This window comes from Nicotiana attenuata, chromosome 7 (assembly GCF_001879085.1).
Source record: "Nicotiana attenuata strain UT chromosome 7, NIATTr2, whole genome shotgun sequence".
Lineage (NCBI taxonomy): Eukaryota > Viridiplantae > Streptophyta > Magnoliopsida > Solanales > Solanaceae > Nicotiana > Nicotiana attenuata.
In genome coordinates this window covers 113509222-113525435 of record NC_031995.1, presented here as the reverse complement: position 1 = coordinate 113525435, position 16214 = coordinate 113509222, and the positions used below count along the sequence as shown (strand labels likewise).

Genomic DNA, 16214 nt, shown 5'->3' with positions numbered 1-16214 from the left:
CCCCCCCCCGAACATGATTAACCCTGGCACATCATATACGCTCGCCACCTCATATATGTATCACCCCCGCATATAGAAAACAATGACAAATAGGAGAAAAATTCCCTCAACAAAGTTAGGCAAAACACTTACCTCAATTCGGCTAACTCAACAATCAATCTAGACTTTTTCCTTTACAAATTCGCCTCCGCCCGGCTCAATCTAGCCAACGACGACTTGAATACATCACACAATGCAAGAGAAAACAATTCCAATTAATAAAGCTTTAGATTTCTAAAAAGTCAACAAAAGTCAAACCCAGGGCCCGCCCGATCAAAACCCGGGTCCAAGGGTAGGTCTCTACTACCCATAGCCTCACGAGTCCAAATATATGTTTTGTTTTCAAATCCGAGTCCTATTCGACTCTCAAATCCCAAATTTTTATTTTTTTCAAAACTTTGACAAAATTTTCCCTAGATTTCCCATGAATTTGATTTTAAATTTTGTATAAAATCATGAAATATTGTTGGAAATTGATTAAAGATACTTACCCAATGATTTGGCGTCCGATTCGTGGTTTTAGAAGTTCTAGAATCGCAACCGAGCGTCCGAACCATATCAAATCAACTCCGAATGGCGCCAAATTTTTCAGACAAGTTCCATATGATAAAACGAACCTACTCAAAGCTTCAAATCACGCATAACAACCCCGAAACGATGAATCATACCTCAAGTCAAAATCAATGAACTTTGGAACTTTAACTTCTACAACAGATGCCGAAACCTATCAAATCACGTCCAATTGACCTCAAATTTTGCACACAAGTTACATTTGCCATTACGGACCTATTCCAACTCCAAAAATCGGAATCCGACCCCGATATCAAAAAGTCCACTCCCGGTCAAACTTCTCAAAAATCCAACTTTTGTCATTTCAAGACTAATTCGACTACGGACCTCTAAATTACAATCTGGACGCGCTCCTAAGTCCAAAATCACTCAATGGAGCTAACGGAACTGACAAAACTCCATTCCGAAGTCAAATGCTAAAAAGTCAAATTTGGTCAACTCTTCCAACTTAGAGCTTAAATCTTGAAGTTCATTCTTTCAAATCGATTCCGGATAATTGAAAACTAACACCGACGATTTATGCAAGTCATAATACATCATGCGGAGGTACTCGAGCCTTGTTCAAAATACCGAGCAAAGTATAGATACTCAAAACGACCAGTCGGATCGTTACAAAAAAAATAGAAAAGTTCTTAGTAGGAAGCAGTTTTACTTTCTTAATAGCTGAATTTATGTTAATCGATCCACTATGCTTCTGATATCGTCCTTAGTTACTCAATTCATTCCATAGTGAAATTTATTATTAATAAAATAATTATTTAATTATGTCAATGTGGTTTATCTTAAGCGAAACTATTGCAATGTTTACCCTAATGAGAGCATTTCTAATCGTACCTTATTGGGTATTTTGACCGGCTATGTCCATTTATAAGCAGTTTATTACAAAAATTGATCAATTCATTAAATATTGCTAATATTAGCCAAATGTTACTAATATTAGCCAATTAGCTATTTGTAGTAAAAAAGGTCAAATTTTTGCTTTCTTTTGAGTGAATGTTACTAGAATAGATTGGGTACATTTTAAGGAGTTTGAATCTCAGTTTTGGGGCGATTTGGCAAAGTTTTGAGGTGGCTTGAAATGAAAATTTGAAGTAAAAGATGAAATATGAAGAAAAAAAATATGTGTATCATTTGTGTATCACATAAGTATCATATTTGTATCAAATGTATATTACATGTATATCCATGTATACATGTGTGTGTGATACATGCGTGATACATGCGCGATACTTGTGTCACAGTAGAATTTTTGACTTGATTTTAACTACGAATTTTGATACCAAATCAGTCCAAATCACCTCCAATCTTTCTCAAAATTTGTATATTGACTCATTTATATGTTTTCAATGAATTTCAATCACTCCCATTGAAAAAAGTCCTTTTTTGCTTAGATTTTTGGAATACTATATATTTATATATATAATTTTTTTTTTGTCTTGCATCTAATGTTGCTGATCACGCTTAGAAATATGAAAGGAGATTTTTGCGTGTGATTCTTGGAGAGAAAGAACCTTATTTATTTGGATTTTGAATTTTATATATGATTGGCTAGTTTTGGTAAATTTATAATTAATGGCTAGAATTCGATAAATTGAGTACATTCATGTAAGATTATATTTTCAACTATTTTCCCTCTTTAATAGTTTCCTCTTTAATAGTTTCCTCTCTATCTTCACTTCCATTCTGTCTCTTCCCTTTCATGCTTTCCAATAAAGCATAAAAGAGTACGTACTTAGGATTTAATGTAAAAGTTCCTTTCCTACCCCATTTTTTTATATACTACATTTATTCCAATTTTCACAAGGCTCGGCACTTACCAGTACATGGGGTCGGTTGTATTGATACTGCACTCTGCACTTTCTGTGCAGATTTTGGAGCTGGTTGTGGCTGATCGAGAGGTCGGTTGTAGGCATTTATCTAGGAGACCCAAGGTAGTCCTGCAGGTGTCCGCAGGCCCTGGCGTCCCCTCCTATGTTTTCCACATTTCTGTTTTATTTTCTTTCGAGACAGATGTATTTTTCCTTCAGACCCATACTTGTAGTTATTCATAGAATGTTCGTGGGTTGTGATAATAGGTGAATTGAACTATGATTAAGCCCTAAAAGAACCACTTTCTTGTATAGTTTTTATGGTAAAAGTGATAACAAAATGCTCTGATTAGTGCTTATCATGCTTTGCAGGTTACATACAATAAAAGAAGGCTATGGAGTACTTTTGGGATCAATTATGGAGGAAAAAGAGGCCAATCGCACAATATCCGCCAAGTGCACCATGCGAAATGCACAAACCAGAACTGGAGATTGACTGCCGCGGTCCTGGCGTAACCGCGGTAGGACCGCGGCAGGAGGCGAAAAATTGAGGGACTGAAGTGCAAAACACGGAATTCTTAGCCCAAAACCCTATTTAAACAATAGAACTCGCCCAAGGGAGGCATGTAATGTTTTAGAGAGTACTTTGGCAAGGAAAACAAGTGTGAGAGATCACCCAAAACATCATTACTCTTATTCTTCTTTATTTTTCTTGCAATTTATGATTATGAATCTTTTAGTAGTTTATTTCCCCATTGTCATGAGTAGCTAAAAACCTTAATCTAAGGTTTTGGTGGAACCCGTTGGGGATGACTTGGTTATTTTATTAATATAATTGGATTTGGTTGTTAATCTCTAGTTGTTCATCTATGTTTTGATTGTGGATTAGTTGAAAGGGCCCTCAATTATCCGTTCCTATTTATTATGTATCTATTTGAGAGAGAGAGTGCATATTTAGGTGATTGTATGAACAACATCACTCCCGGAGTATAGATGAGAGTCATAACCGAGGGTTTAGGGGTTGGGTTAGAGATAACGAAACCCCGGGTGCAATCTAAGTGACTGTATTGTGAAATTAGCTAGCGTAGCTTGAGAGAGTGCGTCTAGTAGATTATCATAATTACTTGAGAAAGAATTATGATAGCTTGTGCGTTCATGACTGTTAGAGACAACTAAATCGTAGTTATAAGACATATACAACCAAGGAAATTACCAACGGGTGAAACCATTGCCTTAGACCTTATTTCTACTATTTACACATCAAGTTTAGTCAATTTTCAGTTACTAATTACTTTCAGTCTTTAGTTGTTAGAAAATCAACCATTGTGAATCAGAAAGTTTGGGAAAACAGATTGTGTGAATTTAGTGAATCTGACAGTAGTAACTGATAGGTTAATTCCCTGCGGTTCGACTCTGGGCAATAATACTCAGATTATATTTGCAACGCCCGCTTAGTCTGTTGTGAGACTCAGTTGAGCGTGATCACACATATAGCAGAAGAGTAATGAAGACATAGCAGAAATTAATAGGAGAAAAGTAAAGGGTAAAAGACCATATATGCATAAAAATAAAGGAAATCATACGAGCAAGATATAAACAAACACACATAAAGCAAAGAAGAAAAGGATCAGAAAGATTTTTCAAAAATCCTTGCGGAAACCCTAAAAATCGGAGAGAAACGATTTTGACAAAAACTTTTGGGGAAAGCACTCAAAATGTCAAGAAAAGCATAGACATAGTACAGATCTAAACAAATAATAGTAAAAGAACCTCGAATGGCTTAGGGTTTCAGAGAAATCCTAGAAACGAGAAAGGCTTGGAAGAACAAGATCAGATCCTGAGTCGAAACGGTCACGAATCAAGCTTCCAGTGCTTGAACATGCCGGAGCGTGGACGAAGAACCCTAGATCTACAGATCTGAGACAAATCTGGGAGAGGACCATCAAGGTCAAGCTTCCAAACTTCGAGTAGCTCAGGCTTAGGGGTGAGAGAGGGTGAGTACAGGCCATCTATGGCAGGAGATGCCATGGATTCCGGTGGAAACGAGGTGAGATAAGGTGGGAGGTGATTAGGGTTCGGAGAGGCTAGAGAGGGTTTGAGGTAGACGAAGGGAGTTAGAGGCGGCGTCTCTATGCAAATGAGATAGGGTTAGAGGGGTTAGGTGATTAAAAAAGGAAAGGAAGGATATCAGCCGTTGATCAAAATGATCAATGGCTTGGATTTTAAAAGAAAACCGGGCGGGTTTGAGAACGGGTCGTGGGTTGGGTATTTTAGGAATTGGGTCATTTAATTTGGGGGCGGAATTGGGCCAGATTAAGGCTACAATTAAAAGGGGGAAGGGCTGTTATTGAAATAGAAATAGGCTAAGTGTTAAATAGCCAATTTTTCCCTTTTTATTTTATAAAAACTAATAATAATGATTTCAAAAGCAAATTAAAAATACTGGGCCAGCAAATACGATATAAATATTAATTTAAAAATACTGGAAATAATTTTTGTAGTTATAAAATGCTATTAACCGTAAAATAGGCTATAATTACAATTACACACAATTTAGCTTTAAAAATACCAAATAACTTTGTAAAAATGTACAAAAATCACCTTAATTATATTTTGGTGTAAATTTGAGAATGAAATAAGTTATTCGCCAAAAATGATAATTTGGGGAATAATTATTGGATTTTGTGGTATTAAAATAGGCAATAAATTGGTTTAAAAAATCATTTAAATTTTGGAAAAAGTACCAAAACTCTTGGGTGTGCTTATGTATGCACACATATGTTATTTTGAAAGTATTTTGAGTATAAAAATATTTAGGAAAAAATTGGGTATCAACAACTCCATGACTGTATCACCACAGATTCTTTACCATAATAACAAAATTTTCTCAGATCGTGCATTTCACCTAACCCTAAAATTGAACCCTTATGTCGAAAAAGAGAAGGAATGAGTAGAAGAAGATTGTAATATTGGCAACCAAAAACACATAAGAAGATGTCAAGTAGAAGAAATTTTCTGCAACTTCGAGCTTTCAAGGAGGAAGAAAAAGGTGAATGCGGGTCCAATTTGAGAAGAAATGGGTTGAGGCCCTTTTTATTTGTTTAAAAATGGTCGTTGGGATTTATTTATGGCTGTTGATTAAAGTCAGAAATTGTCTACTTCTACTGTCCACGCGCTTCTACCATTTTGTGTAACACACGCCTAGATCTGGTCAAAGGAGGTGTGTATTAGATACACTTTAGAAAGGTTGCGTGTGTAATGTTATTGTCGTCCACAAAAAGTGTGCAAGGGGGATTTGGGTCATAGGTTAGATGGCAACTTATGTAATTTTCCTACTACTATTTGGTATGATTCAATACATTACCAGCCATGTGTACAATAAAAAGTTAAGGCTCTTGGCCCATTTATATTACTCTACTATTAAATCTAACCGCGCTTCCCACAGTCTTAAAAATATTAATGTAATTAAAAAGTCTCAAAAACATCATGAATAAAATTACACATAGATTAGCAACTAATAACTGTAGTGTATAGTTAATGGTAACCTATTATAGCATGTTACTTTCTTAGATTAAAACATTATATGTTATGTTAAACAATCTACAAATTGTCAATGCTAATGTCTTTTTAGTTACCTCCCAAATGAATAATTGAATATAACGTTTGAATTTCTTGGAACAAACTTCACAATGCATGTCAAGCTTTAAGATGACAGTGATAGAGCTTTTATTCCTTTTTTTCCAACGATATTACTGCTAGTCTTCTTTTGTTTTCTAGGGTCATTCTTCTTTTCTCCTTAGCTGATTTTTGTTTCATCTACTCTTTTTCCCTCTTAACACCAAATGAAAAGAAAAACAAATTCATGAGAGTATTATGAATAGAAATTATCAACAAAAAAAGGAGAGAATTTTGAGAAAAGAATTATGTCACGACCCAGATTTCTCACCCTCGGTAGTCGTGATGGCGCCTACTCGTGAAAGCTAGGCAAGCCAACTATTAAGGTTCTACACATTAACAATCAACCCAAACAATTATAAACAGTAACTATAGCTAAACAAATGAAAAGCGTGGAAGAGTTAAAACAAATCCAAATACTCCAACACATGTCTACCCACGAATCTGGTGTCACAAATTCACGAACATCTACGAATTTCTACAAATACTGATTTAAAAAGAAAAGTACAACTGTTCTCGGAATGAAAAGAGACATCAGAAAGTTAAAACAGGGAAGGGGGACTTTAGGCTCTGCGGACGCCAGCAAATCTACCTTGGTCTCCCTGGACTGAAGCCAGCTACCTCAGCTACTCACTGGGTCCGATACCGAAATCTGCACAAAAGAGTGCAGAGTGTAGCATCAGTACAACCGACCCCATGTACTGAGTAACTGTTGAGCCTAATCTCGGCGAAGTAGTGACGAGGCTAGGACACGACAATCATATATACCTGTGCAGTTAAATCATATACAAACAAAATCATAATAACAGGAATCAACGGAATAAGATGGGAGGAGGACATGCTGCGGGGGATATCAAATTCTAACAATAAACCAATAAAGAAGCATCAATAAAGAAGCATAATGAACATCATATCTATATCAACAAGAATAATGAAACAGTAACACGTGCACGACATCACCCTTCGTGTTTTTACTCTCGTCCTCACCATATGAATCAACAGAAACGGCACGACATCACCCTTCGTGCATTACCTCTCATCATCGTGGCACGGTATCACCCTTCATGCATTATTTCTCACAATATCGGCACGGCATCACCCTTCGTGCATTAACTCTCATATCATGGCACGACATTATCCTTCGTGCATTAACACTCATAATATCGGCATGGCATCACCCTTCGTGCTTTACACTCTTCCTCACCCAAATAATAAATACAATACGTCCCGGAAAGGGAATCAACAATATCAACAATAACATCCCGGCAAGGGAATCAACAATGTCAACAATAACATTCCGGCAAGGGATTCAGCTATAACCAATCTTGTTTTCAACAATTACTTTACAAAATGAAACTCAACTTGAGCCAATACTCAAGAATAGTCAATTACCAAGAAACTTTTATAAGCTTTGTTCAATATTAATAATCATCAATTTGAGCCTGATCGATACATAGTAGAGTCATCACAATCATGATATAAAGACTTACGGGCATGCTTGACACTAACGTATAGATACTCGTCACCACACCTATACGTTGTACTCCATACTAACACATAGCAAATAAGACCACAACTCCTATTCCCTCAAGCTAAGGTTAAGCCAAACACTTACCTCGATTTCGCGGACAAGATTAAGCCTCAACTACCGCGTTACCTATCGGTTCCACTTCCAATTCACGTGTATCTAGTCATAATTTACTTAATAACATTAATAAATGCTAAATAAACCAATTCTAATGCATGAAAATAGATTTCCCAATGATCTCCCCAAAAAGTCAAAACCCGCCCCCGGGCCCGCATGGTCAAAACCCGAAGTTTGAACCAAAACTCGATCACCCATTCACTCACGAACTCAAATATGCAATTTGTTTTGAAATCGAACCTCAAATTGAGGTCCAAATCCCCAAAATTTAAAAATTCTAACTTTTACCAAAAAGCACCCAATTTCCCATGAAAACCCCTAGATTTTGAAGTGAAATCATGTAAAAGGATGGATTAGATTGAAGAAGATGAGTTAGAAATCACTTACTTATGATTTGGAGAAGTTTGAGCCTTTGAAAAATCGCCTAAGGGTGTTTAGGTTTTGCGAAAGTTGTAAAATGATGAAGAATCCCGTCAAAATCCCACTTAACAAGTCGCAGATGTTGCAATTGCGACCAGGGGTTCGCAATTGCGACCCTTTGAAATCCTATCATCTTCGCATTTGCGAAGGAATCGTCGCATTTGCGATGAAGGTCCTTCGCATTTTCCAGCCCTGGGGTCGCATTTGCGATGAGGGCCTGCCCAGGCTTGGTTCCCAATTGACACTTTGGTCGCATTTCCCAAGCCTGACCGCTTCGCAATTGCGAAGCCTGATCTCGCAATTGCGAGATCAGAGGCCTGGGTAAAATTACCAGATGCACAGCTGCAATTTTCCTAAGTCCAAATCACCCCGTGCCCTATCCAAAACTCCCCGAGCCCTCGGGGCTCCAAACCAAACATGCACGCAAGTTTAAAAACATCATACGGACTTGTTTGTGATATCAAATCATCAAAATAACATCAACAACTACGAATTTAACCTCAAATTCATGAAATTCCTTAAGAACATTGAAATTTTCATTTCCTCAACAAAAGGTCTGATTTATGCCAAATCAACTCCGATTCTTACCAAATTCCACAGATTCAACTTAATTATTATTTTAAACCTGTACCGGGATCCGAAACCAAGATACGGGCTCGATACCATCAAAAACAAGCATCATTTCATTTCAAAAAGTCTTTATATTTTCCAGCAAATAATTTCTTTAAAAATTCTTTTTCTCTGGCTAGGGACCATGGAATTCGATTTTGGGCATACGCCCAAGTCCCATTTTTACTACGGACCCTACGGGACCAACCGATCATGGGTCCAGGTCCATTTACCAAGAATGTTGATCAAAGTCAACTTTAATTAATTTTAAAGCCCACATTCATTATTTTTCCTAAATTTCACATAAAAGCTTTCCGGAAACGCGCATGGATCGCGCACGTAAATCGAGGTGAGACAAAAATAGGTTTTTAAGGCCTCAGAACACAGTTTTGACTTCTAAAACAAGAGATGAACTTTAGGGTCATTACATTCTCCACCTCTAAAACAACCGTTCGTCCTCGAACGGACATAAAAAAGTACTTGAGTCGGTGAAAAGATGAGGATAACGGCTTCGCATATTGGACTTGGACTCCCAGGTCGCTGCCTCAACAGGCTGACCTCTCCACTGCACACGAATTGAAGGGAAATTCTTCGATCTCAACTGACGAACTTGCCGGTCTAGAATGCCTACCGGCTCCTCCTCATAGGTCAAGTCCTTGTCCAATTGAACAGTGCTGAAGTCTAACACGTGGGATGGATCGCCGTGATACTTCCGAAGCATGGACACATGAAACACTGGATGCTCTGCCGGTAAACTTGATGGCAACGCATATCTATAAGCCACCTCTCCCACCCGATCAAGAATCTCGAAAGGACCGATGAACTTAGGGCTTAGCTTGCCCTTCTTTCCAAATCTCATCACGCTCTTCATGGGCGATACCCGAAGCAACACTCGCTCTCCAACCATGAATGCCACATCACGAACCTTGCGGTCGGCATAACTCTTTTGCCTGGACTGAGCTGTATGAAGCCTATCCTGAATGATCTTAACCTTGTCCAAGGCATCCTATACCAAATCTGTACCCAATAATCGAGCCTCTCCCGGCTCAAACCACCCAACTGGCGATCGACATCGTCTACCACATAATGCCTCATAGGGGGCCATCTGGATGCTCGACTAATAGCTATTGTTATAGGCAAACTCCGCTAATGGCAAGAACTGATCCCACAAACCTCCAAAGTCAATAACACATGCTCGGAGCATATCCTCCAAAATCTAAATAGTACGCTCGGACTGTCCGTCCGTCTGAGGATGAAATGCTGTGCTCAACTTGACCCGAGTACCCAACTCAAGCTGAACTGCCCTCTAAAAGTGCAAGGTAACTACGTACCTCGGTCAGAAATAATAGACACGGGCACACCATGAGGACGAATAATCTCCCGGATATAAATCTCTGCCAACCGCTCAGAAGAATAGAAAACTGCCACAGAAATGAAATGCGCTGACTTAGTCAGCCTATCCACAATAACCCACACTGCGTCGAACGTCCTCTAAGTCCGTGGGGGTCCAACAACGAAGTCCATAGTGATACGCTCCCACTTCCACTCGGGAATCTCAATCTTCTGGAACAAACCACCAAGTCTCTAATGCTCGTACTTTGCCTGCTGACAATTCAAACACCGGGCCACGCATGCAACAATATCCTTCTTCATCCTCATCCACCAATAATGTTGCCGCAAGTCTGATAATAGGCTAAATTGTATAGTTTGGCCTACGTTCACTACAAGAAAAAGGGTTATTAGGGACCAAAATTTAGCGACGAACATAAAATATGGTCCGTAATGGTACACTTACAGGTACGAGATTATTTTCCGGTCCTTAATCCCCATTTTTATTTTTAAGGAAACAAAAGGGCATAAAGACCCCGTCGCTAATAATAAAATTTCAGCAGTGGGCGCTCTAAAATTTTTTGCCAAAGGCGCGAAACAAAAAGGTCTCTAAAAAATCCCTAAAGACCTAAAGCTAGCAAAAATCCCAAATTGCAGTTGTGGATTGCTCATATCCCAAATTTCAGCTGTTGGTCGCTCAAACCCCAAACTTTGGATCTCCACTACTTGCACAACTCTGTTTTACTACTAAATTTGTGCTTCTGCTTCTGATCTTGACCTATAAGTAGTAGCAGCTAAAAAGAATTCTTTTTATCATCCCATAAACTTCAGAGAGGTAACCCATTTTGCTTTTCTTTGTTACTCTCTTAAGTTTTAGTAATTTTTTTGTGAATATTGCTGGAAAAAAAAATCCTATTTTTTCACTTTTCTCTCTTCAGAATACTAAGAAAGGTGTTATTCCTTTTAGATATTCTTGATATCAGGTACATCATGAGTAAATTTCATACTTCTCATTTATTTATCTGAATCATCCATATCTTTCATATAATCCTTCCTTTAGTTTCTTTTCTTTCTTTCTGACCAAGGTTCTGCGATAAAAATTTCTTTGTTTGTTTGAATAATCGTTGTTATGTGAGTATATATTGGGTTGGAGGGCAAAGATCGAAGGTCTTCAAGGGTTGAGGTTTTCACTGTCGGGTTGCATTTAAAAAGTTTTCCGGAGACTTGGTTGAAGGGCTAACAATATGTCGTGTGTTAAATTTATTGAGTGCTTTTATTTGTTCTGATTTTTCTTATAAATAGTTGAATTGGTTGAACTTTTTTGACCTATTAGGTACTCTAGAAACATCAGATTGTGCCTTTTCTTTCTCAGGTAGTCCTTAGTTTTTACGACTACAACAATGACTTTTTAACAGTATTTTCGTAGGCAACAAAGTGCTTGATAAATATTATTAAATTTAGTTCTCTGGTCGCTTGACCTATATCTACAGCTAGTTGCCATTGTTATAGTCATGAATTTATATGCATTATTACCGTACTGTCTAATGTTCATTATAATAGGAGTATAAAAATGGTCGATGGCCTGTGCACACAACATGTAATGGATGTCTTTTATCTTGATTGAGTTTTCATATATCAGTTGATGTTGAATTTTCTTTTTATAGGCATACATCAGTTGATGATCCTGCTCTTAACTTCCCATGTTAAGAAAGATAAATGGAACTTAAAGAGATGTGCTCAACTTATGGCTATTGTATCTTTTTTCTTTTCTTTTCTCTGTTATCGCTGCTGCTGCAGTTGTTGTTAAACAAGAAAAAGGGTTATAAAATAAAGGAACTTGATAATCAGTGTGATGGCTCATTTAGTTGTTTAGTTTTCATCTACAATGTGGTTCATGAACTAAAATTTTGATCAGCTAAAATGGATATTATTTGTCTCTTGTGTGCATTAGTTGAATTAGGATAATTTATGTTAGACGCCTATGTTATCCTTTTCTTTTAAATCTAATTTTTATATACCTTCTAAGGTTATGGCTCCAAGTAAGCAATGGATGCAACTTGTTGATAATCGACTTGATGAAACCTACTTGGACTTCATTTTCTTACTATGATCTTTTAATTGAGAATTATTCCAATACTCTCTTGTTCTTATTTGGACCGTTGCTTGTCCATCCGACAACTTTCTCTACTTTCTTCATAGAAAAATTCAAAATCAATGTAGTACTACTATATGGTTATATAAGCAGATGATCAATTATGTTAGTAAGCCAGGGTAGACACTTTCTTATTTTTGGTTTTTCTTGTAAATGAAGGTGAAGTTGTATGTATACTCCAGATTATATATCTTATAGAGGTAATTAACTTTATCACCTTTAACTTATTTTCCAGCAATAATGCCTTCCAACCAGAATGAAATTTAGCATTTGTGCCTCCAATAGTGCATTTGACAGACCAAGATCCCCTGCCTCTGCCTGGAACACGAAGCACTAAATGGCCATAGTTCTCAAGGAAATACTTCCTGGAAAATATCGTGCTACGGACTGCTATAGGAGATTGGTAAGTAAATTGATTTTGACATAGTGCAAAATAGAAAAAAGAACGAGTGGAGCACTACAAAGTCCACAAAGTTTATAGCTTGTAGCTTCCAAGATTGAATGGAGAGAAGACATATGATGGTTGCATAAAAAATATAATAAATGGATTCTTGGACTTAAAAGCTTTTTCTCTTTGATATAATACAACCCTTTCTTTGTCCATTACTGCTTTGTTTTGAAACAATCGAAAAACATGTGCATTTCATTAATTGAACATGTACCTTACTTTAGTTATATTATGAATTATGACAGAAATCTATTTATATACTTTGTTAGGCTCAAATTCAAGAATTGGTGTCTGCACCTTCTCTTCCGAGCATAGAGATTGTAGAAAAATGCTTTGGACCCCAGACTCGTGGCCATGTAGTTGGCTTTGGTGGTGGCGTAAAGGCGAAGGACTTAAAAAGCGAGACTTCCTCAAAGACTGAATTATTGTCAGAACTTTGTTCAACTCAAGACTCAAGAGGAAAATAACTGCTTGAAAGATCGCTTGCCAAACATAGAAAATGAGATGAATCAATTAAAAGAATTGGTATTAGCTCAACATTCAAATGTCCAGCCTTCGACATCACCTATTTTCGAAGAAGAATGAATATACCAAGTTAGTAATAGCTTACCCAAAGCTTTAATTTTTTTTGTTGCTTTTAGTTTTTGCGATCTTATGTAACAATTAATACTATTCTATAGGTGCTCAAATGCCAGTTCATTTCAAGCAACATGAAATGATTACTGGATTCCTCAGTGTTTTTGCATAAAAGATACCCACATCAGATACTGAATATGGTAAGAATGTGATGTACTAGTTTATAGATAAGGAATGAGGTACTGCCTTACAGATTCTAAAAGCTAAACTAGAAAGAGTACATTTTATAAAGTTTCTTCAATTCTCTCCTTTCTGCTATTAATTTCGACCTATATGATTATCAGTATGGGTGATAAGGGGGTCATATGTTGAATATAATCTACATGACCTTATACAAGAAACATCAACATGTAAACAGCTTTATGAGTTGAAAATAAGCATATATGTAAATCTATCTATCATTTCAAAATATGTCAACTAGCTTGCTGGAGTCATGGACATAACATTTTGGTCCCTGTAGATACGCCTCATTGCCTATTTATCTTTGAAGTGTGTACCTTGATCAATATGAATAGTTTTTTCGGAATTAAGTGGTGATTATATTACTGTTTGAGTGAAGTTACAAAAAATAATTTAACCAATTGTCCAATTTATTTTTATACATTTTTTTCTAATGAAAATCTCTTGATACTTTTTACAGTTGGATACGGGAGTTTACATGAAGCAAGTTTGTGAGGACCTACAGCTGTTTGACTATCATTTTGCTAGGAATGCTGGACAAAATTTATATTATAGGCTAGGGATATTTTTTTTTTATATTAGCTATTTACGTTTTTTGCTAAGGGAATATGTACACATTATTGTGACCATATAGCTTAATTACTTTGTGTCTGTACAGTGCCAATAATTGATGTTTATCCTTTTTGTAATGCATTTCTCTATATATGTTTTCAAAGGAGAAGGTCCATCATTATATTATCTTATCCTTATTTTTAGTTGCAAATTGAATATGATTGATAGAATTAACGGATTAAGACAATGATTTACAGGGACTGGGTCATAATTATCTTTAACGACCAGATTACTCGTTTGTGGCACATGAGAAATTGATTGGACAATTTTCATTAAGGACCAGAATATTTGTACTAAATGTTCTTTAGGGACCAGATACTAAGTCCTACAATTTCCAATTAGGGACCATAAATATGGTCTCTAAATGGGTTTTAGGACCAGAAATATTCCGGTCGCTAAGGAGTATTAACGACCAGTTCACTTTCCCAGTCGTTAATTGTCATTAGCGTCGGAGGCTATTGCGACGGTTGGCGACCAGATATCACTTGTCGCTATTGGTCTTTAGGGACCAGAATTCCAGTATTAGGGACCATATTTCCCTACGCTATTGTCTGTTTTTCTTGTAGTGGTTTGGGCTCTAACTTAAGGATGTTTTACTGTTGTAAGTGTGTAAATAACGCAAAAATTGGCTCTAATGGTGACTTTGATGTTTCACAGGAGTTCAATAATCAAATGCGGACTTATGATGGTGATCCGGGCGAAAATTGAAGTGAAGGGATGAAAATTGGAACAAAAGCATCAAACCAGTGGAAAACCCCACTAGCGCGGACATTAGCGCGACCTTAGCACGCCCGCGCTAGCCCAGTAGTCCAAAACAGAAGAAAACCCCACTAGCGCGGGTATTAGTGCAGCCTTAGCACGCCCGCGCTAGCCCAGCAGTCCAAAACAGAAGGAAACCCCACTAGCGCGGGCATTAGCGCGCCCGCGCTAGTCCAGTGGCGGAAACAGAGTTTTAAAAAAGGGTAATTTCGGAAGTTCAAGCAAATCCACACAAACTATAAAATGTTTAACAAGTCCAAAAGTTTAGGGAGTTTGAGTTTTTGAGAAGAAGCAAGAGAGGAAAGGAGGCAACTTGGAAAAAAAACAATTTTTACTTTCCCTACTTTATTCTTCTATCAATGACTATGAATTTTTTTGTAGTTTTTATTGTTGTCATGAGTAGCTAAATACTTGAATCTAAGGTTTTGGTGAAACCCGTTGGGGATGACTTGGTTGTTATATTAATATAGTTTTGAATTGGTTTTAATCTCTATTTGTTCATCTACGTTCTGCTTGTGATTAATTGAAAGGGCCCTCAATTATCCGTCCCTATTTAGTATGTATCTTCTTGAGGGAGAGTGCATATTTAGGTAGCTGTTTGAACAACATCACTCCCAGAGTATAGACGAGAGTCATAACCGGGGGTTTAGAGGTTGGTTTAGAGATAACGATACCTCGGGTGCAATCTAAGTGAACTGTAATGAGAATCTAGCTAGCGTAGCTTGAGAGAGTGTGTCTAGTAAATTATCATAATTGCTTGAGAAAGATTTATGATAGCTGGAGAGTTCGTGATTGATAGAGATAACTGAGTCACAGTTATAAGCCATATACAACCAAGGAAATCAACAACGGGGGAAACCATTACCTTAGACCTTATTCCAATTGTTTACACGTCAAGCATAGTTAATTTTGAGTTGTTTATCTATTTTAAGTTTTAGTTGTTAGAAATATCATCAACTGTTAATCACAGAGTTTGGGGAAATTGATTCTATGAATTTAGTAAGTCCGACAAGAGTAATTGATAGGTTAATTCCCTGTGGTTCGACTCTGGGCAAAATTACTCAGATTATATTTGCAACGTCCGTGTGTCTTTTTATAAGGCATAATTTGGCATTATCAAATTTTGGCGCCGTTGCCGGGGAATTAACGGTGTTATCAATTACAATTGAAAGAAGTACAAAATTCGTAGTGTAGTCAGTTTTCTCTATACCCAATCTTTTCATTGAAGTTCTAATGTTTGAACTCTTGTGGAAATCAGGTGTATGCCTAGAAGTTCCTCGAGGACTGGAGAACTGCTAGAAGGACTTTCAGACCCCGAGAAAACATTCAGGA

General features: G+C 37.1%; 1 long non-coding RNA gene across 1 annotated transcript; it reads left to right on the top strand.

The window, feature by feature from the left end:
- Positions 10693 to 14227, top strand: LOC109230632. Its single transcript, XR_002068691.1, has 5 exons — positions 10693 to 10930; positions 12483 to 12650; positions 12965 to 13289; positions 13376 to 13471; positions 13972 to 14227. It is a non-coding gene; the product is annotated as an uncharacterized LOC109230632 (long non-coding RNA).